Source organism: Cavia porcellus, unplaced genomic scaffold, assembly GCF_034190915.1.
Source record: "Cavia porcellus strain 051 isolate PalLab524CR breed Dunkin Hartley unplaced genomic scaffold, mCavPor4.1 scaffold_19, whole genome shotgun sequence".
In the NCBI taxonomy this organism is placed as follows: Eukaryota; Metazoa; Chordata; class Mammalia; order Rodentia; family Caviidae; genus Cavia; species Cavia porcellus.
In genome coordinates this window covers 4,520,765-4,545,605 of record NW_026947502.1, presented here as the reverse complement: position 1 = coordinate 4,545,605, position 24,841 = coordinate 4,520,765, and the positions used below count along the sequence as shown (strand labels likewise).

Sequence of the window (24,841 nt, the reverse complement as noted above, 5' to 3'; positions counted from 1 at the left end):
AGGGAAATGCAAAATTAAACCGCAGCCAGATAACGCTTCGCTGTTACTGCGAGCCTGGCAGAAATTAAAGAGTCAGGCAAATCTTGCTCAGAATGTGAAGCAAAAGGAATTCTTATGCACCGTCATGGCAAAGTGCTACTGTGGAAACACATTCCTGGTCAATCTGAAGGTGGACGCACCGCATGACCCAGAATTTCAATCTCAATAACACTTAGAGACATTCTTGCCCTTGAATATCAAGAGACAAAAATAAATGTGTTAATAGTAATGTTGCTTTTAAATAAACTTTTAATTTTGGAACAATTTCACATTTACAAAAAATTATGAATACAGAGAGTTCCCACATACCCAGTTTTCCCTTGTTACATTAGTACATCAATACTGGTAGCTATTAGCTATGTAGTTTTTTGTTTGTTTGTTTGTTTGTTCTGGGAATCAAACTCAGAACCTTGCATTTGCCAGGCAGGTGCTTATGCCACTGAGCAACATTCCCAGCTCTAAGTCCATACTTTATTGAGATTTTCTTGGTTTGCCTAATTTTTTCGGCAGCCTGCCCTTTTGAAAAAGCTGGGGAATGGAACGCAGGGCCTCACACATGCTAAACATGTGTTCTGCCAATAGCTAAATCACCAACCCTTGAAGCACCGTTTTAAGTAACTAAAACTGGGGGGGAGGGGGGACGACAAAATGTCCATCAGCGGTAAAACTGAAAAACAAGTCGTGATCTACCCATTCCTGGGATTACAGTAACCAGATGAGTGACATGTGTGTCAGTCAATACAGATGGATCCAAGGGAATTCAGAAGTTGGGAATCCCAAATTGGGAGCTGACAGAGAGATGGGGGGCAGGGGACAGGCAAGGGCTCGAGAAAAGGGTTGTGCAGCGCTTTGTACCTGTCCTGACTCCCCCAGAAGGAATGTGACCTTACGTACTGCACTCATGTACTAGCAGAAAATAAATATTGGAGGGGAAAAAGAAGGAAGCCTCAGATAAACACATCCATCCCAGAGTGGCACACACTTGTAATCCCAGCACTCAGGAAGCGGAGGCAGGAGGATTGCCCCCAAATAGAGGCCAACCTGAGCTACATAGTGATCTCAAAGCCAAGGAGGACTCCATTGTGAGGCCTTGTCTCAAAAATGCAAAATCAGCCAATCAATACAACATGACGTTTATAAAATAGTCAAAAACAGACAAAATGAAACCACATAGAATTTTAGGAGGCTTCGATAAGAGATAAAATTTCAAGAACAGTGAAGGGATGATTAAGCCGGAACATCTGCTTGGTGGTGGGGAGGGAAGGACGTGCTCATGGGCAGAGAATATTCTCTTCCTCTGGGCGCTAGACACTTGGGGTTTTCCTGTGTTTTCGCCTGTGTGGGTAACATTTTCTCTTGCATGGACGATCTGTTTCTCCACAAACGTCTTTGGAGCTCCGACCTCTGCTCCTTTTTCCCTCCTCTGCAGCACCCTCCCCATCCCGGCTGCAGGGAAAGGTGCTGCTCTGGAAAGGGCGCCGGGACCGGCTCCGAGCCGAGCCGAGCCGAGCCGAGCCGAGCCGAGCCGAGCCGAGTCGAGCCGAGCCGAGCCGAGCCGAGCCGAGCCGAGCCGAGCCGAGCCGCAGCCGAGCCGAGCCGAGCCGAGCCGAGCCGAACCGAGCCGAGCCGAGCCGAGCCGAGCCGAGCCGAGCAAAGGGGATGGGGCCTCTGATCGGATTCTACGCGCACCGTGACGCTTCCTGTTCTCAGAAGCCCGGGGCTGCTGCCCTGGCGCGGCTAGAAAGTGTCCCCCGCCCCTCCCCGGGGTGGGGGCACAGCCAGCACCTCGCCCGGCGGGGTGACCCTGGTGAGGGTTACAGAGCAGGGCGCTCGCTGAGAGCCGAGAGCGCCCCACTCAGTCGGTGCCTTGCGCAGGGCGCGGAGAGTCTCCGGGCACAGCCCCTCCCCCTCCCTTGGGCGCTGGGGCCCTGCAGGTGCCACCCTCGCCCTCCACCTTGGTCCCCGTTTCTCTATTCCTTTGCTTGCTCATTCGTTCATTCCTCGGAGAGCCCTCCCAGGGACACTGGCGAGCTAAGCTTGGCTCCAGGAGCGAAGGACCCCGCGGGGAGCAGACACAGCCCTGCGCTTCTAGCATCATCATTCCCCAAGGAAGTTGGTCAACAAACGAATAGAATAACTATAAATTCTGGGGAGTTTCAGCAAGAAAAGAGGGGCAGAGCCAGCCACCACAGGTGTGGTGGTGCACACCTGTAATCTCAGCACTCAAGAGGCTGAGGCAGGAGGATCTCCACGACTCTGAGGCCAGCCTGGGCTACACACTGAGTTAAAGGCCAGCCTGAACTGCATAATGAGACCCTGTCTCAAAACAACAACAACACACACAAAGCCCAAACAAACAAAGAGGGCAAGGTGCAGGTAAGATAACTGTGACAAGGTATGAGCCCTAAGGTCGGCTACCTTGGTTAGCTCGTGCCTTTGCTACCCTCCCCCTTCCTTCCACTCCTTCCCTTATCCCCAGCCCCCTTGCCCTCTCTCTCCCCCCAAGAGAGAGGGTGGGTGCCGCCCTCCTAGTGACCACCATCCCTGCAGCCAAGCGGACCACAGCTCAGGTCTCCCAGTGGCGGAAGCAGCGTCAGTCCCAGCAACATCAGCAACGGGTTTATTTCCCCTGTACCAGGGATAGAACTCTGGGGCATCACCCTAGGTTACATCCCTACCCCGTCGTCTCCTTCTGAGACAGGGCCTCCCTAAGTTGCCCAGGCTGGATTCCAAATTGGGATCCTCCTGCCTCAGCTTTGCAGCGCTGGGAGCAGTCTTGTGGCCTTTGCCATGTGGTGGGGCTTCCTCTTCTGCATTCCCTTCCCCCCTCTGGGCCTAGGGCCTGTGACACCTCCCTCTCTCATCCAGTCCTCTTTCTTTCTCTGTTTCTTTCACTATTTTATTTTATTTTATTTTTGCCTTTTTGATATAGGGTCCTGCTATGCAGTGCAGGCTGGTCTTGAGCTCACTTCGTAGCCCAGGCTGGTCTCGAACTCCTCACAATCGTCCTTCCTCAGCCGAGTGACGGGATTACTTTCACTTTTTTTTTTTTTTTTTTTTTTGTCTTTTTCCTTTTTATCTGTACCGGGGATCGAACTCACAACTGCCTGCTTGCAAGGCAGGCGCTTATGCTGCTGAGCTAAATCCCCAGCCCCACTTTCACTATTTTTTGCAGTGGTTGCTGCTGCTCGGGAACGAACCCAGGTCCTCCCGCCCGCTAGGCTTGCACTGCGCCCACGAGCCACATCCCCACGACCGTCCCCACTTGGACTCCACTATTTCCACCGCTAACTCACTGTTCCAGCTCGCTGCCGCCCTCTTGTGGCCGATCCGAGCATTTCTCCGACGGTCCCAAAAGAGGGGGACCGGCCCGCAGATCTGCGCCAACACCGCCCCCTGGTGGCCGCCGTGTAGTCCCCGCCTGCAAGGCGAGGCGCAGCGAGTCCAGTTAGCAGGAGAGACAGGGCAGGCAGGAAGGCCCCAGAACTCGCAAGGCATGGGAGGCTGAAAAGAGCTGCTGTCTTGCCTCAAGTCCTCCTTTGGGCCCGACTATGCGTCACCCTCGGCATATGACCCAGCGAGAACAAAGAATTCATGGACAAAACTGCAGCTGCATCAGACACCCCCTTCCCTGCATATTGGGGATTGAATTTGAGATAGGGAATTGATAAATTACCCTGGCTGGGTTCAAACTTTTGATCCCCCTGCCTCAGCCTCCCCGAGTGCTGGAATTGCAGGCATGAGACCCCACACCCACTGAAAAACACTTTTTGCACTCTAAGTGAGCTCAGGGGAGAAGGGGCTGAAGGGAAAAGCCAGGGGACATTTCCCTGTGACCTGCAGGCCTTCCCTTCATTTTTCTGTGCCACATAATTTTTAAAGGAGAATAAAACAAAGCAAAACAAAACAGAACAAAGTAGGACAGAGTAAAACAACGCAAATAACACAGGATTTCAGAAAAAGGCAGCAGGAATCAACAGTGGCTGCCATAATGTCTCTTGTTTTCTTCAAAATAGCTGTCCCTGCTTTCACACAGAACAAGCTAATACACCTCAAAATAGTATAAAAGCAATCAAAACACAAGAATGAGAGCCTTAAGCGCTTTCAAGACAGACACTAGGAAATCAACAAAGGCTACCAAAATGTCTTTTGTTTTCCTCAAAATAGTTGTCCATATCTTCATATATAATGGAATCAAATAACTGAAAACAGACTAAAACCAATCAAAACCAAGAATAAAAGCATTATTGGCTTTCGAATCAAAATAACAGGAAACATCAGTGGCTACCATGGTGTCTCATTTTCTTCAGTGTAGCTGTTCATATCATCACACATACTAAAGTCAATTCTTGTAAATGCTTTAGGAGACATTCTAGGCATGTTAAGCCTATACATGTACGTCTTTCTGCATTAGAGGAAAAAACAAAACAACAAATAAATATATCTAAGAGCCCCAAACAATAACAACGTTGGATTTCACAACAATGTGCCCCATAATTTTGAAGCCCGTTAAATCTGTTTGCTGCTCCAAATACTCCAGATCCAGGGCCCACAGCCTCTGGGCCAGGAAACCTCCCCCCAGCTGCAGGACGGGCTGTAAGCGCAGATGCAGAGACCCAGTCCTGGACAGGCCTGGACCTCCCTCCCTTTCCCACCTTGTCAGCCCTCACCCTGCCAGACGGAGCTGCTCTGGGCACTTGGGAGCCCGGGGCCTCCCAGGTCTTTGTCCTAAATAAAGCCTGTGGCCCCAGTGCGGTGCTGGCTTGTAGGCAATGTACACAGCAACAGGACCGACACGGGCTCTCCCCCCAGCACCCAGCTGCCCTTTCTGCTCCTCTTCCAGCCGCCCTTTTGTTCTCCTTTGTCCTTTGTTCCCATCACCTGTCCAGGGGTCAGAGCCCCGGGTTAGGAGTCACGAACAGTAGCATCGGCATCCCCAGGCTCTGAGTCCCTCTCAGCCCAGCTGTCATAGTCAGGGTTCACGGGGAAAGAATTTAATGCAGGACACATAATTTACAGGGTTATTTTATAAAATTCACCCAAAGAGTCAAATGCAAAAGAGAAAGGGAGATCTGTCCACACACTAGGGACCCACAGAATCCAGCTTGGAGCCTGGATCCCATGGCAATGTCCTTCATGAGTCCAGCTGGAGGCCTAGAGCCCAGGACAATGTCTCATGCAAGTCTGTATCAAGGACCCGCACCAGGAAGGGCCCAAGGTCAGCGGTGGGAGCTAGAAAGTCTGCACCAGCAGGAGGAAGGGTCTGGGCCAGGAGCTGAGGGGGCTGCCGTGGAGCCAAGAAGCAACGCTCAGGGCAAGGACCAGAGCTCCCCCAAAGGGAACCACAGCCATCCTCAGCGACAGCAGGTTCTGAACTCTGATAATGAGAACGGCCGAGTTCACATCCGGAAAACCAGTGTGACAGCTTCTCCGGGAGAACCAGCAGCCTAGTCTTCCCCTCCAGTTCTCCTTTTACGCTGCTGGCCCAGCTAAGGCCCCCACGACAGCGCTGACCCAGTTCGACCAGGTGCCACAGGCTGCCAGTTAGTTTGTGCCCCACCCCCTCTGTCCCCAGAAGCAGGATCTCTCTCGGCGGGCGTGTGACGAGGCAGGTTTGTTTGCAGACCCCTGTTAAGGAGAAAGCATTTTCATGACAGCTGGGTAAGCAGCAGGAGGAAGGTTTATTAAACGGAGATTTTAGGACATGGTCCAGTGTGGGTGTGGAGACCTTTGTGAGACCTTATCAGAGAATTGAGGCACGTTAGGGACCAGAGGCGGGTGTAGCTCCGGTGAGGCTTCCAGGCAGGGGCCTCGGGGTGTATTCCTCACTGCCTGCCAGGTTGCAAGGTGAGCCCTCTTCCTCTTCCTCTTCCTCGCTGTCCTTGTGTGTCTGCAGCGGGGAGCTGCCACACGCATTGACTTTCCGCCTTGCAGGCTGCGGGTGAAACTGTGCGGCCCCCACCACAGGACCTCGTGGCTCAGTGCTCCCTCGTCCCTTTCCAGTGCAAACACAGTCTTTTATTCTGACCCTGGAGCACTTGCGCTGACTAATTTGCCATATTCATTCATTCATCTTAACCCGAAGAACTGTTTCTAACAATGCCCAGGGCCCTGGACTTGGTCAAACAAGAACCTTCTGTCCACCTTCAGACTACAGCTGGCTAGCCTTACACTTGAGGTGGACGGACCCCAAAACTATGGGCCCCATGAGTGTCCCTGGGTGGCGTTTCCAGACTCCCCCTCAGGTCACTTCCATCCTGGTGGCACTGTCCTTCCTTGGACACGGCCTCGCCTGCGATGTGGCAGTAAACCCTGTGTTTCTGTACTCTTGACCACTGATAAATTCCTCTTGACAGGACACCCATCTCTCCTGCACTGAGCCTTGCAGGGTAAGTATAGAAAGTGTTACGTGGGCTGAGGGTTTAGCTCAGAGGCCCAAGTGCTTGCTTGGCAAGCGCCAGGTTGTGAGTTTGGACCCCAGTACTAAAAGTGTTATCTGGGAGCCAGGTGTGTGACGCACACCTGACATCCCAGCACTCGAGAGGCTGAGGCAGGAGGACTGCTGGAGTCTGAAGCCAGCCTGGGTGACTTTGTGAGACCTTATCTGAAAACAAAGTAGAACAGTAAACCTCTCCCTCTTTATCACGGGGCTTGTAGGATTGGGTCCCAGCAGCAGGATAAGCGACCCAGAGACACCAAAGCCAAGAGCGGTCCATTGACGGAGTCAGTCTTTCAATCTGGCCACCCTAGTGGACGCGTCACGGTGTTTCACTGTGGCTTTAATGTCCATGTCCCTCCCCAATGACTGTGGTGTTGAGCACTTTTCCCACACATTTCTTTGTCCTTTGCACATCTCTGTGTGTGTGTGTGTGTGTGTGTGTGTAAAATGGATCCAAATCTTCCACCCATGTAAGGAACTGGGCAGTGCTGACCTGTAAGCACTCTTTTCATGTCCTGGATACAGACCTTCTAGTGGACGTGGTTTAGAGGCATTTCCTGCCCTTCTGCAGCCACCACATTTTTCTCACCTGTGCACCCTTCCCCTCTTGCTCTGCCTGGACCCCCCTGCACCCCGTTCTCTCCACCGTTACCCCCCATCCTGGTTCTCCTCTCCTGGGTTCCCCTCCTCCTCTGGCCTCCTCCAGGTCCTCCTCGTCCCATGCTCGCCCCCTGCCGTCCAGTCAGCACACAGCAGCCTGAGCGCTTGCTAAACCGCACAAGGGCTCACCTTTCTCAGAGGATCCCCAACCCCTTGCTGTAAAGCCTGAGCCCCAGACCAGGGGCCCCTACTTACACCCGCTCTGCCCACCTCCTTAAACCCACTTTCTCTGTGGGGACCACCAGGCCGGCCGCCCCTGAAAGAAGAGCATTTGTCTCTATGCTGGCTGAGTCCCGCCCTGTTTCCAAGTGCTGATTTGTACAGAGCTGGCTAGGCTCTTTCTTTACCCCCTCAGCTGGCTTTCCGCAATGCCGTGGGTCTAGCTGAGGTGCTGATGTGTGGTCTTGGAAGCAGTGTGACAGGTCAGTGCTGCCCTGCCTGTAGCTACTAACTAGTAAGGGTGAGCTAGGCCGAGTCACGCATGCTGTCAGCTGAGACTGCAGCCTGGGAAAGAATCTATGAGGGCTCAGGGCACGGAGGGTAGAGGTCAGAGCTGCAGCCCCGTCCCCAAACACAAGACACTTCTTCAGACTGATGAGCGGCTTTTGAGGCCTCCTACCAGCCCGCCCGGCCTCAACTACTCATCCCCGAGCCTGTGCCCTCTTCGGGAATTAATGAACCCGGGTTTGGCCCGGGGCACTGGAAGTGGACGGTTGGAATTATTTACTGGAATTCCAACAACTTTCCCCGGGGATTACAACAGAGCTCCACCAGACCACGACGAGGTCCAGGACGGGCTTCCTGTCCTCCTCTTCCTTCCCCGCTGTGCAGCCGTATCCTCCCAGACACACTCATCTCTCCCCCTCCAGGGGCCCCTGCCCTAGCTGCCCCCTCTGCCGGACAGATGGACGGACTCTCCCCCGCCCCCCCACTGCCCTCCCCTCTGTCACTTAGAGAAGTGCAGCAGCACCCCTCATGCAAACGTCCCTTAGACACGAATCTAACGTGATTCGTTCTATACCATAAACTCATGCTATTTTACTTCTCTACAAAATAATTATTGCTAAGCAACACTTTTCTTGTTCGTCTATATATTGCCTGGTTCCACCGGGAAGTGAGTTTCAGGACAGCAGAGACTTTGTCTCATTCAATTCTGTGTCTTAGAGTTGAGAGCCAGGCCAGGCATAAGGCACAGACTCAATAAACTCTTGTGGGCCATCTGTGCCCACTGCACCACTCCTGTGCCTGGCACCTTGGCACAGAGTGAATTGTGTGCTCTGAATTCATCAAGTAATCCACTCCCATGGCACCTGCAGGCTAGAAAGTGCTCTACAAAGCTTGCTTGGAGAAGTGGGCTCATGGGCAACCATGACCTGGACCTGCTCCTGTCTCTCTCAGGAGCTGTCTCTCCCAATAAAACCTCCTCCTCTTTTTATTTATTTATGTATTTATTGTTTTGTCTTTTTGAGACAGGATTTTATTATGCAATTCAGGCTGATTTGAATTCACTGTGTAGCGCAGGCTGGCCTCAAACTCCCAGTGATCCTCCTGCCTCAGCCTCCTGAGTGCTGGAATCACAGGCATGCACCACTATCTCAGCCAAATTTCCTACTCTTAACCTCTGTTGTTTCTTAGAACTCTTTCTGCAGTTTTGGACCTGAACTTGGCATATCTGACATCTAGTAGTGAAGAGCATATTTATTTTCCTTATATCATTTGGAGGTCCCACCAAGTCAGCTGGAAGGAGGTGAGGGCTTGCTGTTGTTTCTGGATCGTGACTTGTTCGGGTAATCAAACAATGGCACCCTTGTTTGTCAGTTGCTTATGTTTTGAGGTTTTTTCCTTTTTTTCCAAATCCATTTGATTTATGTTTTGAACTTTTATGCCTTGTCTTGTTATGGGTTGTTTTTGCTAAAATGATGATAAATTTAATTTGAGAACATAGGAAGATTGTGTTGTTTCTTTGATGGGACATTTTACTTGTACAGGCAAGGGGTTCTATTCCTGTTTTTTGTATGCTGCATTTGGACTGAATTTGTTGGAGTGCCTTACTGACCAGTTCGGCTTGTCAGACAACAGCTCTGGGCAAGAGTAATGTCAGAGCGTCCCTGGTGGACTTTGATATCAAATACTATAAAACGGGTCTTATGAAAGCTAGTTTAGAGGCCAGAGGTTTAGCTCAGTGGCGCAAGTACCTGCCTGGCAAGTGCAACGTCATGGGTTTGATCCCCAGTTAAAAAAAAGAAAGAAAGAAAGTTAGTTTATAGAACCAGGGATGCTGGTGCACACCTGTAATCCTAGCACTTAGGAGGCTGAGGCAGGAAGATTGCTGTAAATTCAAGACCAGCCTGCGCTACATAGTGAACTCAAGGCCAGCTTGAACTGCAGAGGGAGACCTTGTCTCAAAAAGGCAAATAAAGGGCTGGGGATTTACCTCAGCAGTATAAGCACCTGAACATAAGTTCGATCCCCAGTACCCACAAAAAAAAGCTAGTTTATGTTTAGAAGATATACACGCGTATTAATAAATCATGGAACTCCATCTGACAGTGCAAAGCGGTAGGCCAGCAGCTGTTCTCAAGACACGAAGCACAGGTTTCACTGCCCCAATCCCTGCCTACACTCTGGAGGGAATGAGAGGTCTGCTCTGCCTCAGCTTCCCTTCTGCTCTGCTCTTCTGCTAGTGAGGAGACGATCTCAGCGCTTGAGACCCCCACTTTTGCCTTTCCAGGTTGAGGGTGACAACTCGGGGCAAGTTGTCTCATAACTCATTGGAGGAAAGAAGAGACTGCCTTTCTCTGATCTCAGTTTTTATCTTTTCCTGTTTCTTTTTTACTTTCCTTTCTTTGGAGGCATGCTTTTGCCAAATACTGGATGAAGAAACTCTGAACTGTCTCAGCCTTTCCCTTCTATCTAACAACTAAGAATCTTTAAACTGACCCCTCACTTGGGAGGCTGAGGCAGAAGGATCGTTGCAAGTTCAAGACCAGCCTGGGTATAAATTGAGCTCAAGTCTAGTCTGAACTACATAGCAAGACTCTGTCCCAAAAAAACCACAAATAAGGGGCCAGGGGTTTAGCTCAGTGGTGTAAGTACCTTTCTAGCCTGTGGGTTGGATCCTCAGTACCAAGACTATTAATAATAATAATAATAAATAAATTGATCCAACAGAAAATGAGTATTTGCTAACACCAAAGACAGGGAAGTAATTTTAGATAAGGGACACATGCCCTGTCTCTGGGTCAGGGGAATCAGAGTCTTGGCTGTCCAGCGCACACGTGAAAGCCATGTCCTGGATTAAGTGTTCTGGGCAACTGTCTCCCATGGGAGACTAAACAGAGACCCTTTGGGAAGAGCCAACTTCTGGGTGAGACCAGAAGGAGCTGTGTCCTAATCGCAATTTTTTTTTTTTTTTTTTGGTATGGGAATCAAACTCAAGACCTCACACTTAGCAGGCAAGCACTTGAGCCACTGAGCTGAATCCCTGGCCTCCAAAACAACAGTTAAGGGATGGAAACACATATATGTATGTGTTTATTTATTTGTTTGGTACTGGGGATTGAACCTATGACCTCATGCTTGCCAGGCCAAAACCCCTTTAGTTTAAGAGAGACTCCCCGAGGCTAGGGATTTAGCTCAGCGGCGTAAGCACCTGCCTTGCAAGCAGGTAGTCATGAGTTCGATCCCCGGTACCAATTAAAAAAAAAAAAAAGAGAGAGAGAGAGAGACTCCCCAGCCTCCTGGCCCTCTGTCTCCCCTGCTAGGTTCTCATCATCTCTGCGTGTAGGTGAGGGCAATACTTTCACTAATGTGTAAATTGTGATTGCTAAATAATGGATATAAGGCTTTGCCTGTGAGTTTCGTAAGTGCGTTGCAGCTACAGAAACAGAAACGTGACAGTAGAATCTGCCTTGCCTTGCTGTTAGGGAAGATTGCCTTGGTGATTAGGTAGTCAGCACAAATGTTCTGGAGACTTCTTTGCCCGAGGGCTCAGGCAGGATTTCTCCAAACCAATACTTGACTCTGTCTATCTCTAAAAGTGATCTCTTTTTGTAGACTGGAAAGGGCTTCAAACACGTCCAGTTTGTGCTTTGAGTTTTTCCCCCACTCATTCTGCTTCAAACAGCTGGAAAGCAGCTGGACAGGTCTCTTGATTATTGGTTCAATTTTGCTACCAGTGCTTCCTTCTTTGAACATGCCTGTTATAACTAGAATCGGTCGTAGCTTGCGCTTCTGGGAACACACACTGGAGTTAGGAGTGTGAGCTTCTGGGGAAGGCAGGGGCCCGAGTTAGCAAGGGTGGCTAGTGTGGCTGGATCTATCTTCTGGTCACTCTCCGGATAGCAGCCACCTGCTCTGGAGCAGGTCACCTCTGCAAATGCCTCGAGAGAACACAGAAACCAAGTAGGGATTAAAAAGGACACCTATTTTGTTCCTCTTGTGTTGCAGATGGGGACTCAGCGGCAGATTCTTTTACTCCCTTGGAATATACTCTTAAACATTAGGAATTGCTCAGCCCTAACACAGAGAGCTGCTTAGGAGTGTCCACACCTATGCATGGCCTGCCTGTCCACTAGAGGTGCTGATGAAACACACATCCCTGGCTCCTGATTCAACTGAAGGACAGGTGCTTCTTAAAGACGAGTTTACTACCCGTCAGCATCAGATATTAGGAAAAAGCTACAAAGGATGCCTTTTGCTCCAGATAGCTCACTTGCTACTTTAGTGAGAATCGCCTCCTTAGTATTTTATGATCAAGATGAGGAGGCAGTCAAGGGGAGAAAACCAAGGGACCAAGAGACAGTGGCTGCCTCGGTTGTGGCCTTCAAAGGAGTAGACCCCAAGCCTGGTGGTTCCCAGGGATCTAAGACGAGCTCTATAACCAAACTCATCTCTGCTGCTGTGGAGAGCCAGGCCACCTTAGTGGGCACTGTGGTAAGAACTAGCATGATGAGAAAGGCCCTGAGCCATGCCCTGGTTACACAGGGGACCACCCCACGTCACTCTGTCCCCTGAGACAGGGGCTCGGGATCTGAGCCTTCTTCCCTGCTGCTGCAGCAAGACTGAGGGGTCCCGGGGCACTCTCTAGCTTCTCCCCCTGGCCAGACCGCCATCTCCACGGAGGAGCCCAGTAATGATGATGATAGAGGGGGAAAAGCCAGCCTACTGCTGGACACTGGTGTGTGTTCAACCCTGGCCTTCTTTCTGGCTGTCACACTTCAGTGAAAGGAGTCACCAGAGAGGAGGTAACATATAATCCTTGTGCTATAACTGGGATGGTTTTCTCTTCACTCATTCCTTTTTATTTTATTTTATTGTATTTTATTTATTTATTTATTTATTTATTTATTTTGTCTTTTTCCTTTTTATCAGTACCGGGGATCGAACTCACAACTGCCTGCTTGCAAGGCAGGCACTTATGCCGCTGAGCTAAATCCCCAGCCCCTGTATTTTATTTTTGATACCAGGAATCAAACGCACAATCTTGTGCTTGCCAGGCAGGCACTTAGGCCACTGAGCTAAATCCCTGGCCTTTTTTTTTCCTTTTTAATTATGTCTTAAAGTCCAGTTCCCCTTCCAGGGGGAGAAAGCTTACCTTGTTTGAAGACTGTCATAAACATGCTCCCAAACCATGCATCAGGCATGGTGGCACATGCCTATAATCCCAGCACTCAGGAGGCCGAGGCAGGAGGATTGCCATGAGTTTGAGACCAGCCTGGCTACACAGTGAGTTCAAGGTCAGCCTGAACTGTGTAGGAGACCCTGTCTCAAAATTAATTAATTAATGAATTGTAAATAAAATAAACATGTACCCAGTCAGGTTTACTGTTTCCTCCTCTTGGAGACAGAAGTAAATCTTGAAATATGGGTCACTAAAGTTAGAGTAGGAAGAGCTACCCCATACAGACACACTTCAAAGATCCTACTATTTTCTTCACCAGAGACAGCACCCTAAGACTTGAGTTAAGAGAGGGCTATTGCCCATGATCAACGACCTACGGCCTGTGGTCTACTTACAATCGCAAAGCCCGTGCAACCCTCCAGTCCTGGGAGTTCAAGACTCCAGCACGGCGTGGAAGTTGGCACAGGACCTTAGGCTGGTAAATGAGGCAGTCGTGCCAGTTCACCTGGTGGCACCACCTGGTGCCCTCTCCTTTTTCAGAACCCAGAGGAGGCCGGGGGTTTTCAGCGTTGGAGTTAAGCGATTCCTTCTTTTGTGTCCTCTACACACAGAGCCCGGGTTTCTTTTTGCCTTGGGAAACTCACCACCAGGCCTCTTCCCTGCCGTATGCTCCCCCAAGGGCTCAGGGTGTCCTCATCTTCTGGGTAAGTGCTGCCCCACTACGCGGCCTATTCTGGTTTTCACGGAGGTTATGTGCCGTCCCGTGTCCCCTCAGAAGAGCTCTCCAGCCTAGGCACCTCCTTCTGCTGAGTCTTGTCATGGTTTATGTCGGTGGCCCCCAGGCCTCATGCATTTGCATTATGCACTTGTGATTGGTTCATTGTTTAGCGCTTGGATTGGGGGTGTGAGTGCCACACTGGCCTAGGGTGGAGCCAGGATGTGATGTAATGGCAGGAAGAAGGTGTGTCTCACTCTCTCTTGCCAGTTTTTGCCTTGATGTTTGCAGCTGCCATGAACTGCAGCCCCGCCATGCCAGCCTGCCTTGGAGCCAACTGAGTATGGACTGAAATCTCCAAAAACTGTAAGAAATAAACCTTTCCTTTCCCAACTTTGGGCCTCAGGTATTTTGTCTCAGCAACGAGTAAAAAGTAACCAAGACAAGTCTTAAATACACAGAGGTTATAAGGTCTCTGGGTTTAGGCACAACTTTTCAGTCTTGAGGAAAAATACTTCAGCCTTGTCACATCTAAGGGATCTGAAGTCTGGGAGAGGAGAGAATTAAACCAATACTTTCTTTCCCACAGCCCAAGACTCTAAGACAGCTAAGGGGACTCCTAGGACTTCGGGCTTTTGCTGCCTTTGGTAGCAGAAAATAGTGAGATCTCACCACCCCTCTGTCAGCGTATAAAGGAAGCCCAAAAGGCAGACATCCATATTTTAGCCTGATTCTCAGAATGTATTCCAGATGCCTAAACAAGCGCTTGTGAATGCCCCAGCAGTGAGCCTACCGACAGGACAGTTCCAACCTGCGTGTTGAGGAAGGTGGGGCATGGCTTCTCACATGACCCCGGGCCTGCTAAACAACCTATAGGGATCTGAATTACGAATCAAACAATAGCAAAGCAGTGGCCTATGTGCTCTAGAGCTGTGGCTGCTGCAGATCTCCTAGTACTAGGGGCCTCCAAACCGACTTTAGGCAAAGATCTCATAATATGTATACCTCACAATGTGGCAGGACTGCTTTCTTCCAAAAGAGCCCATGGTTATCAGAATGCTGCAGAAACCCGGTACCAAACCAAACCCGGTACTTGCACCAAGGAGCTGAGAGGCAAACTGTTCATTACGCCGGCAGGCTGGTGGGAAGACCAGTTCCAAATCACCAGCCCCAAGGCAGCTTTGGGTTTTCGTTATACAGGGTTTGTGAGCAGGAATTACAAAAGCCAATAGCTAATCAGTTATACACTGCATCACATATTGTTAGGGGAACTGGGCAGATTCATTTAGAGGGATTTTTAAATCATATGTAGGGGAATCTAGGGAGGGAGTTGGGGCAAAGTGGACGGTGAAATCATATATGTCCTTGTCCTGGCCTAGGCTGGACAGTCCTTGGAACAGGTTAGTAAAACAGGGTGTATTTTTAGGTAGGAAACGAGAAAGTATGCAGCTGGACTGGGTCAAGCTGACCTGGATCAGACTCGGGACAGCAGCTGGATGCGGTCAGGCAAGGCTGCCTGGGTCTGGTGGTCCACCTCTGGGGCGGGCCCGATGAGCACATCTGTCTCATTATGGTTAGACCTGCCAGCTAATTTTACTAGCATTTTGAAGTTTTGGTTACATTCCTAATTTTCTGCCACAAGACAACCAACTGCTTAAATACCACTCCCAGCTTGTAGAAGAACCAGCCAAAGAAAGCCACACTGCTCTTTAAACCCTGCCACCTTTCTAGCAGGGAAAAAGAAATGGAGAAATTCTCCATAGTATGCAGCCAGAGGAGACTTGTTAAAAAGACCCCTTCCCGACCTGATTTGACACTCTCCTACGACAGCAGTTCCTTCACGGAAAACGGGAAAAGAGAGGTAGGTGTGGTGGTTAACCAGTGGGTCAACTGAACCTGGTCAGTGTGGCGCTGGGCATGGGAGGCCCCCCGAGGATTGCTGTCAGCTGTGTCAAGAGAGGTCTGGAGGGGAAGATGGTGCTTCTGATTCTCCTGGAGAAGCTTGTCACACTGGCTTCCCGATACGAACTCAGCTGTTATTGTCAGAGAAGCTTGGGTCCTAGCTGTTACTGAGGAGGCTGTGGTCTCTTCAGGGGAGCGCTGGTCCTTACCTTGAGCATCACTTCCTGGCTGCAGTGCGGACCCCTCAGCTGCTGGCACAGATCCTTCACCCCACTGACACAGACTTTCTAGCTTCCACACTGACCTCGGGCCTGTAGTGCAGATCCTTGATACAAACTTGCACGAGACATGGTCGTGGGCTCTAGGCCTTCAGTTGGACTTATGTAGGACACTGCCATGGGCTCTAGGTCTTCAGGTGGATGAGTGCAGGACATTGCTATAGGCTCCAGGCCCCAAGCTAGATTCTTTGGGTCTCAGTGTGTGGTAAGATTTCCTGTACTCTTTTGCATTTGACCTTTTGGGTGAATATTATAAAATAACCTTTAAAAAACCTTATAAATTATGTGTCCCATATTAAACCTATCCCCTTGTAAACCCTGACTAAACAGAAGGGTGTGGGGCGGTGACTGGAACAGATGTTTCCATGTTCCTCACTTGCCTCTGGGACTAGTGCCCAGGTAGCAGAACACATTGCTCTGACCAGAGCTTTAAAACTGTATGAAGGGGCCGAGGATTTAGCTCAGCGGCATAAACACCTGCCTGGCAAGCACAGGTTGTGAGTTCAATTCCCCGCAAAAGTTTCAAAAGCCCCGCAAAAAACAAACTGTGAAGGACAGAAAGTCAGTACTTACAGTGACAATGATTACGTGTAGTTAACTCCAACTCCAGGACACCTAGGAGAAAGGCCTCCTTGTGTTGGGAACAGAGAAATCACTCCTATTTTCAGGGGCCCAACTCTACTAAATATTTGGGAATCTCATACACACACACACCCAACACACACACACACACACACACACACACACACACACACACACACAGCTAGCACTGTGTGCACACCATAACTTTACAGGTCAAAACTGGTTTGCAGGGGCTGGGGATTTAGCTCAGCGGCATAAGTGCCTGCCTTGGAAGCAGGTGGTTTTGAGTTCGATCCCCGGTACTGATAAAAATGAAAAAGACAAAAAAACAAAAACAAAACAAAACTGGTTTGCAACAGACTGGTTTAACTGACCTGGAATTAGATGCAAAGCCCCCATTGGCACTCACTGGTCCTGTGAAACCACTCTGTGGCCCTGGCTGCCCCCTGCATGGACAGGGAGACATATGCTGGGACTTGCCTAGTTACAAGCAGTAGTGTCAAACCTGTCCCCCATCCATGGCATCAGTGGTCCAAAAGTGTGGTTCCCTGGCATGATCACTTGGCTTCGACCTTTATCCCTTCCCTAGGATTTAAGGGTGCCATGCAACACATCAAGGCCCTGAAGAACTATGCTCAGTGGGCCTTAAATGACACCTGGACTGGTCTCTCTCTCCTAAACGAAGAAGTAAAATTAATGAGGCAAGCTGTCCTCCAAAACTGGATGGCATTAGACACCCTAACAGCACCGGGGTGCTTGTGCAATTATAAAAGCTGAACTTTGAGTATATATTCCTGATTCTTCTGTTAATATCGAGATGGCAAGACATTATTAAATGACAGGTTAATGCCACGTTGAATTCTGAAATCCCCTGGGCCTTCACTGTCCCCTCTTTTCAGGAGGCTATAACTGGCTCTTCCTGGTGGAAACACTGGTTGGTTGTATTGATTTGGCCCATGCATACTTAACCGTTTCTTTAGCCTTATATCTTGCAGACTTAAAGCTGTACATCCACCCAAGACAAGAACGCCTGGTACCTTTAGATAGACCCTCTAGGGACCATCGCTGACTCCCTCAATCACAACCACAATCCCCTCCAGCCAGAAGTGGCTGCGTCTTCACCCCTGCCTTCTCATGGCAATTAGGGGTACCTCTTCAGAGAGGGGCACACTATAGACAGCTAAGGTAGGTAGAAGTATTCTAGGCAGTCAGACAGGGCTGGGTCCTTGAGGGAGTCGTTGTAGAGGAAGGAAACACATCACAACTGTGGCTGGAGGCGCATCTATTAAAGATCAGGCCTCAAGATTCGAGGGCCAGGGACTTGGCTCAGTGGCACAAGCGCCTGCCTGGCAAACAGGAAGAGTTCAGGAGTTCAATCCCTGGTAGCAAAAAAAAAAAAAAAAAAAAAAAAAAGATAAAGATGGAATGACCAGGCCTGTGTGCCTCCTTAAGGGGTAAGCAATAGACTACAACTGGTGTCACCTGGTCCAATAAGGTCACTCCCCACTCCAGGTCCAGTAAAATCACAGTCACCCAGGTGGGAGACCAGGACTTCCGGATTGGTCTCTTCCCGAAAAGGTCCTGCTCGGTCTGTACACTTGCTCTGTGACCTGATTCCCCATTGGGTCAACATTAGCCCAGCAACTCTACTCGTGACCTTATTGGTTGATCAAAGTTTTGTTCCCCGCTGTGTTCACCTCCTGATTTTGCTCTATAGAACCTCCTTGGAGAAGGGAGCTCGCTGGCAACTGACTCTCACCCTCTTCTGCCTCCCAGTTCAACCCGTCATAACCTCTGAGGTTCCTTAGACTTCATTCTTCCGTTTCAGAGAACTCGCGCCCCTCGGCATACCTGGCATCTAGCAGACTGGAGTTGTATTTCTTCCCCGGGTATCACTTGGAGGTCCCTATCACCATGATGCGGAGCCAGGATGCGGAGAAGGCTTCCTGCAGCAGTTGTGGTAGAAAAATCCCACCTCCACTCCGCTTGCATCCTGGCCTTTCTGGAATCTGCTCCAAGACTAAGAAACAGGCGCTCTGCTACCAGGTGGCACCTGTCCATCTGCCTCCACCAAAGCTCACCGTTAATTCCTGCCCCCCCCCCCCCACTTTCCTGCCTCGCTTTTGGCTGCTTTGTTTCTCCATCTGCACCCCAGCAAGAGAATTGGAAAGGGTGGTTCTCTTCGTTAGCCAGAAGAGGGCGCTGCTGTCACGGAGGCCAAGCTTCCACAAGGCGGGCTGGGGCAGCAAAGGTGCTAATCCAAGGACATAGGAGCACTTGGGGTCGGACTCTGCTCTTACTGGACCACAGACGGTGATGGGCTGATGGTTCCACCTCCGGCCCCCAGCAGGGAGCCAGCCTTATCTACCCTCCAGGTCTCCTGCACCTTCACACCTGTGTCCAAAGCACAAGGCCAGGGGCCGGGGATGTAGCTCACTGGCACAGTGCAGAGGATGGAAACACATGCCAGCTGTGGCTGGAGAAGCATCTGTTGAGGCCAGGGCTCACTACAGTGGAGATGGCCAGGCCTGCGGTGCCTCCCCCAGAGATAAGCAATAAACTCTTAACTGTTATCACCTGGTTCAGTAAAGTCTGGATAGACCTCAGTCACCCGGGGTGGGGGGGACCAGGACCTCCCGACTCATCTCTTCCTAAAAGGACCCTGTTCTTTCCATGTACACTTGCTAGGTGACCTGCTCCCCCTGGGTCAACATCACCTAAGTGACTGTACTTGTGATCATATTGCTTGATCATGTTTGGATACACGTTGTACCCACCTCGTGATTTTGCCCTACAAAACCTCCCCACTTTGGGGCCTCCTCCTGTCTCCCAAGAGCTGTCTCTCTCTTTTTTTTTCTTTTGGCAACAGGGATTGATCTCACAACCTTGCCCTTGCCAGCCCCACTTTGCCACTGAGCTATGGCCCCAGTCCTTAGAGCTGTCTCTCTCAATACCCTACTCTCACCCTGCACTGTTCTTAGAGGTGACTCTTTGACTTTAGGGAACACAGACTTAGTGTGTCTGATGTCGAGGGATTGGGAGTGACATGTGATTTCCCCTCTGTCACTGGACAGACACTAAGGCCTGTAGTCTTGCCTTGGCCTGGCGGGAGGTGTGCACCCTCCCCAGCACAAAATAGCACTTCCTGAGAAGGCCCATACTAGCCTGCCCCACATCCTGGCCATTTGCAAATCTTGGACTCTCATCAGAGTGGCCAAGATAGCCCCAAATATTTTGCAAACTTAGGTTGCAGCCCTCATCCGCTGGGTCGCTTGAGCTGCCTGCTGTCCATCTCCCCGAGGCCAGTGTGCAGCAGGGTCCTGGGCTGGGGAGGCCCGTGGGGTGCCCGGGGTGAGTCACTCTCAGGCTGTGGGCACGAAGGCTGGGTCTGAGGATCCCTGAGGCTGTGATAAAGACCCCAACACACCCCTGAACTCCCGTCAAAGAAGATGAACTGTCAGGACTGTTAGCATGAGGATTTATCCATCGAGGGAGACACAGGGCGCACTCTAGAGGGGGTGTGAGTGCTCCAAGAATTGAGACACAAGGTACAAACCAGGCCAATTTCAATATGGGTGATTTTGGAGGCTTGTTCCCTCTGCCAGGCTACCAATGCAGGCCACCCACAGGGGTTGGAAGTGGAGATTTGCAGCCCTGGGGCAATTTACAGGTGAAAAGAGCATGAGCAGATCCTTTTGCAGCTGAAAGGGAGTTGCCCAGGTTTGCTAGTTTCTGTTTTTTTGCTTTTTCTGTCCTTTCCTTTTTAAGACAGCGTCTCATTATGCAGTTCAGGTTGGTCTCAAATTCACAGTGTACCACAGGCTGGCATTGAACTCACAGCAATCCTCCTGTTTCAGCCTCCCAAGTGTGGTTTGCTGGGGGTTTTTGTTTGGTTTACTGGTTTTGGTTTTGGTTTTTTTGTCTTTTTGAGACAGGATCTCGCTAGGAAGTCCAGGTTGGCCTTGGGCCCACTTTGTAGCCCAGGCTGGTCTCCCACCTGGTTTGCTGTTTGAGAGAAGGAAAGAAGTAAATGAACAGGGCTTATCTTCTGAAGCTGCAGTTTCTCTCTGAAAGTATAATTCTAAATTCTCAATTTCCTGGTCTCCTCTCTACCTAGTTTTATTTCTTCTGTTCCATCCCATCCTCCACTCTCCAATTTTGATCCCTTTATCTATTTTGGTTTTTTTCGTCATTATTTTGAGTCAGTGTCTCCTATGTAGCCCAGCTTGGCCTCACAGCAATCCTCTCGCCTCAGCCTCCTGATTATGGGTATGCACCACCATGCCTGGTTTGGCGGGGGGGGGGGGGGGGTGTCGAAGGCTGATGTCCCATCTTCATGAACTCTTTCAGGCTGAGGAGGGGCACTGATCCTGGCCTGCCAGTGACCAAAAGTCTCAGTCCCCCCTCCCCCAATCTAAAGGACACAGAGGAATCTCAGGTCCTGTGTTTTGAAGAAGCACCATCTCCTGACAGTCTGCACAAGAGCGCAAGGCTGCACACGAGCGAGAGTTTAGCTGACAACACCAGTGACTCGGGTTCCTGACAGTGAGTGGCACCTTAGGAGCCCGGAGAAGACTGCCTCTACCTTGTGGCAACCTGGCATGCCACCTGCCTCTGAGGCAGTCACAGAGCTTTCTAAGGCCCAGGGCAGACTCCCAGTGGTCTTCGAAGACACCCTGGTCTGGGCCTTGGACCCAGGAGGGAGAGCTGTTGGTCCTGCCAGGAGCTGCCGCTGCCCATACCCCTGAGTATGGTGAACGGGTTCTTCATGGCCACCGCCCATGGTGGCTCCCGCCTCAGCTCCAGGGACAGCCATCCTAGGCCACACTGATAGCAAGCTCTACCCTGTACTTCTGACCGCAGGTCTTTCTGAGGCCTCCTCCTGCTCTCTGACTACCAAGCACTAGCTTATCCTGGGCTCGCTGAACTGCCACCTCCTCGAGCAGCCACCAGCAAATACCAGCTGAGACACCTTGGTTTGGTCCCCGCATCCCCAGCGTCTCTGTCCCTTGGCCTCGTACTTGGGTATGACACACATCTGTCATCCCGCAGGTGGAGTACACTTACACACACTGCTGTCTGCGGGCAGAGTGCTGGGGGCCAGGGAGGCTGTCCCCTGCACCGGTTCCACCTCGGGAGAGCTCCCACGCAGGTCAGCAGTGGGGACTATGGCTCTGGCTTCTCATTTCCCAGCGCAGGCCCAGGGCTGAGCCCCGTCCCAGGACACTGGATACATAAGCATAAGCTCTCAGCTTTCTGCAATCTCCTGCTCCACCGAAGGCTCAGTAAGGTCCTCACGCCTGAGCCCAGGAGGTTGCAAGAGGCCTCTGTCATTCACCAGGGATCTCAGGCAAATGAGAACGACTTCTGTTTCCTGGAAGTGACTGGTCACTAGAGGAGTCCGGACCCAGAGGCTCTTTTCCCAGAAAATCCCTGTCTGCTCTTTCCCCAGCCGTGGACTCCAGTCCACTGAACATCACAGTGCAGCACTGGACGCTGGCTACAGCACATGGTGATGCACTGTGTGTGGCCTATCACCTGTGTGACACACTGGCTTATCACCTGTCAGGCAGGACAGAGGGCAGTTATACTTTCTCCTGGGCCATCCCGGCAGGTGGGTTTCTGATGACCTTTCACTCCTCCTGCTGATTAACCACTCCGTGCTCGGAGATTTTCCGAGAGCTGATTCACACCAAGAAAGACCTGGATAGCCATCTAACTTGAGACTGGCTTCCTGAGAGGAAGAGGGCCCCTGACTGGCGTGTCATCGCCTTGGCCCTTGCTCTGTGTCAGGACAGCCCTTTGCCATTCAATTCCCAGTCGAGGCAGAACTTTAAGATCCCCTTTGGAGGGACGGAAACAAACCCAGTGCTGCTCCATCGGGAAAGCCACCCCACTCCCCTCATTCCCTCCCATCGCGGCAGGTCTGCAGAAATTGTCATGCTGCCCCAGGGATTTAGTTCAGCATCAGCAGCTCAAGTGCTTGCCTGGTAAGTACAAGGTCATAAGTTTGATCCCTTGTACCAAAAAAAAAAAAAAAAGCAAACAAACAAACAAAAAACTGTCATGCTGCTGTGAGTCCCCCACAGTTCTATCACTAACATCATCTTCAGGGAAAACTGTACATTGCTGAAACCACCAGCCATCCATCCACCTGTCCGCACTGCGCTGGTTTGTGGAAGGGCTTCCTTCGTGCCCAGCCAAGGCTGGCTCCTAAAGCTACAGCAGTGAACCCACAACTCTGCTGCGTCTTCCGCCTCTTGCCCCACTTTTCTGCCATGAATGCACCTAGAACCCAGGTCTAGCCACGTGCCAGGCATGAAGACACATTCCTGCCGCTGTTTTCTAGTTTTAGCTACACTTGCCCTTTCTGGGATGTGGCCGCTGGTTAGACAGACACTCTGAGGACTGGGTCTTCTCCCAGTCCCAGTTTATCAGCCTGCACTGGGGCTGGGCCTGACTCAGGAGACTGAGCAGGGACTGGCATCAATGGGTCCAGCCCTGGGCCATGTGAGTTGCTAAAGCAGGCCATGGCCCATGTGGTCTGGGGCTTCACTAAGCTCATGGTCCAGAGCCTCAGCCTCGATTTTAGGAGAACCCCTAGAGACGGGATTCCCAGCTGAGTCACCAGTCACCAGGACCTGCACTCACAGCACAAGCTCCATTCTTGCAGTTTCTGGAGTTTCCCTGGCCTTCTCCCAGGCAGCTACCCTGGTCCTGAGCCTGGGCTGGGGGGGGGGGGGAAGATGTGGGAGGAGCTGTGGCCTAGCCCTTCCCTGGTAGGCGGGTGGCTCCTGATGGCTGGGTCTGCTCCCTCCTCCTCTTTCTGGATGGAGGAAGCTCTGCTCAGGGTGATTTATGACCACAAGGAGCCAGATCCCTGCCACACATTTGCAGCCTCAAAGGGAGAATCTAGGAAACATGGGAGCTCTGCAGGTGGCACTGTCCACCTGCACTCGAGGTACCTCAGGGCTGGAGAAGTGAGAGGGAGGGTCCTGAGATGTGCTTTCCCACCCCAAATCCCTTCTGGGCTTGGATCAAGGCCCAGCCCACAAGCATCTCTGGCCTTCACTCACTGCAAGCCCTGGGGAGGGAAGGAAGTGACCAGCCCCACAGGGAACATTCCTCTGCGGTGACTTCACTGTCCCTTTCCAGGGCCCTGCTCCCAATGGGCCTGAGGTCTCACCCACTGCGGGGGTCCTCCTTCACCTGGGGTCATCATCGCAGGATCTGACTGAGTTAGGGAGCAGGGGAACAGATCCGGATACCCTGTGGCCCCCACATATGCCTCAAATTTACTCCATTCTTGGATTATTTTTTGGTAGGGGGGGGCGGATTGAACTCATGACCTCACACTTGCCAGGCAGGTGCTTATGTCACGGAACTTAATCTTCAGCCCCAGTTCTTGGATTTATTAAAGAATCATGGTGAGGCCCTTCTGGTGGTTAGCTCCCCCTAGACCAGCACGCAGCAGGCAGCACACCACAGGCAGGGTCCCACTCCTAAGGGGCTCCAGGTCACTGGGGACATCTTCCAATAAATAACCAAAGTGCAAACACCCAGAGGATAGTTTCAGGGAGCAAGAGAGCTTATCAGGATGACAATCTGAATGTGAGGGCCAGGGGAACAGCTGGGGACCTCCTCCAGCCATCTGAGGAGTCTCCCCATTCTTCAGGCCCACCTGCCCGGTACAGTCCCTCCTTTTCGGCCTGTGCATCCCCCAAACTCTGGGCTGGGAGCCATGTCCTCTCTAGACAGGCCACCCTGTCTGTGCGTTCCTCCCTCACAACCCCCCCTCTTCTGGGTGAACCCCAGATTTGGAGGGACAGGGCAGGTGCATTAAGAGGGACTTTTTGGGAACCAGTTTTCCCCGGCTCCCGTGGGAACTTCCAGGCGCCGCTGGCCAGGACCCTGGACACCCGCCTGTCCCCGCCCCCCGCAGCTCTGCGACCTCAGCGCTCCCGGCTCGGTTCCCGGAAACTCCTCGATTTCCCTGTGGCCTCCGCTTTTGCAAGAAACCGAAACCCAAGCCCCGCCCCTTCGGCGCGGCCTCGCAGGACCCACGGCTGCTCAGGACTGGGCGATGTGACCCGTGCCCCTCTTCTCCATGTCGCGGGCCTTGGCGCGCCCCCGACCGTGCGAGACGCCGCTATCCCAGGGGCCGCGTCTGCCAGCGGCTCGGGCCCCCCGCGCGTTTCTCGGTTGCAGGGGACTGTGGCGTCCGGCTGCAGCGCCCCACCGTGCACGGACCACGTAAGGGTGGGGTGGGGACCTGGGAGAGAGAGAAGAGACCCCAGGAGCGTTGACGGAGCACTTCCCCCGCCCACCAGTGCTGCTGGCTTTTTGGGGACGGGGCATCATGGGCACAAGAGATGTGCAGCAACTTGCCAAGGTCAACAGCCTATTGCTGCAGCTAGCTGCACCCGCGAGCCCTGGCCGCGGCGGAGGCTAGCAGAGAGGAGGAGGAAGTGCCCAGGCCACCTGCGAGTGCGCCCCCGGCCGCGCGGGGCTGCACACGGCCCCAGGCCGCCACCTGGGCCGCTCAGCTGGGCGCTCGGCCGCCCTCCCTTTCCGGGAAGCCCGCGCGCCTGCCCGGAGCGGGC

At 51.8% G+C, this 24,841-nt stretch overlaps 1 protein-coding gene across 2 annotated transcripts in view; it reads right to left on the bottom strand.

Moving 5' to 3' along the window:
- The window catches only part of Rad50 (RAD50 double strand break repair protein), a 225,834-nt gene that overhangs the window by 106,427 nt on the left and 94,566 nt on the right, over positions 1-24,841 (bottom strand). The window lies entirely within an intron of this gene.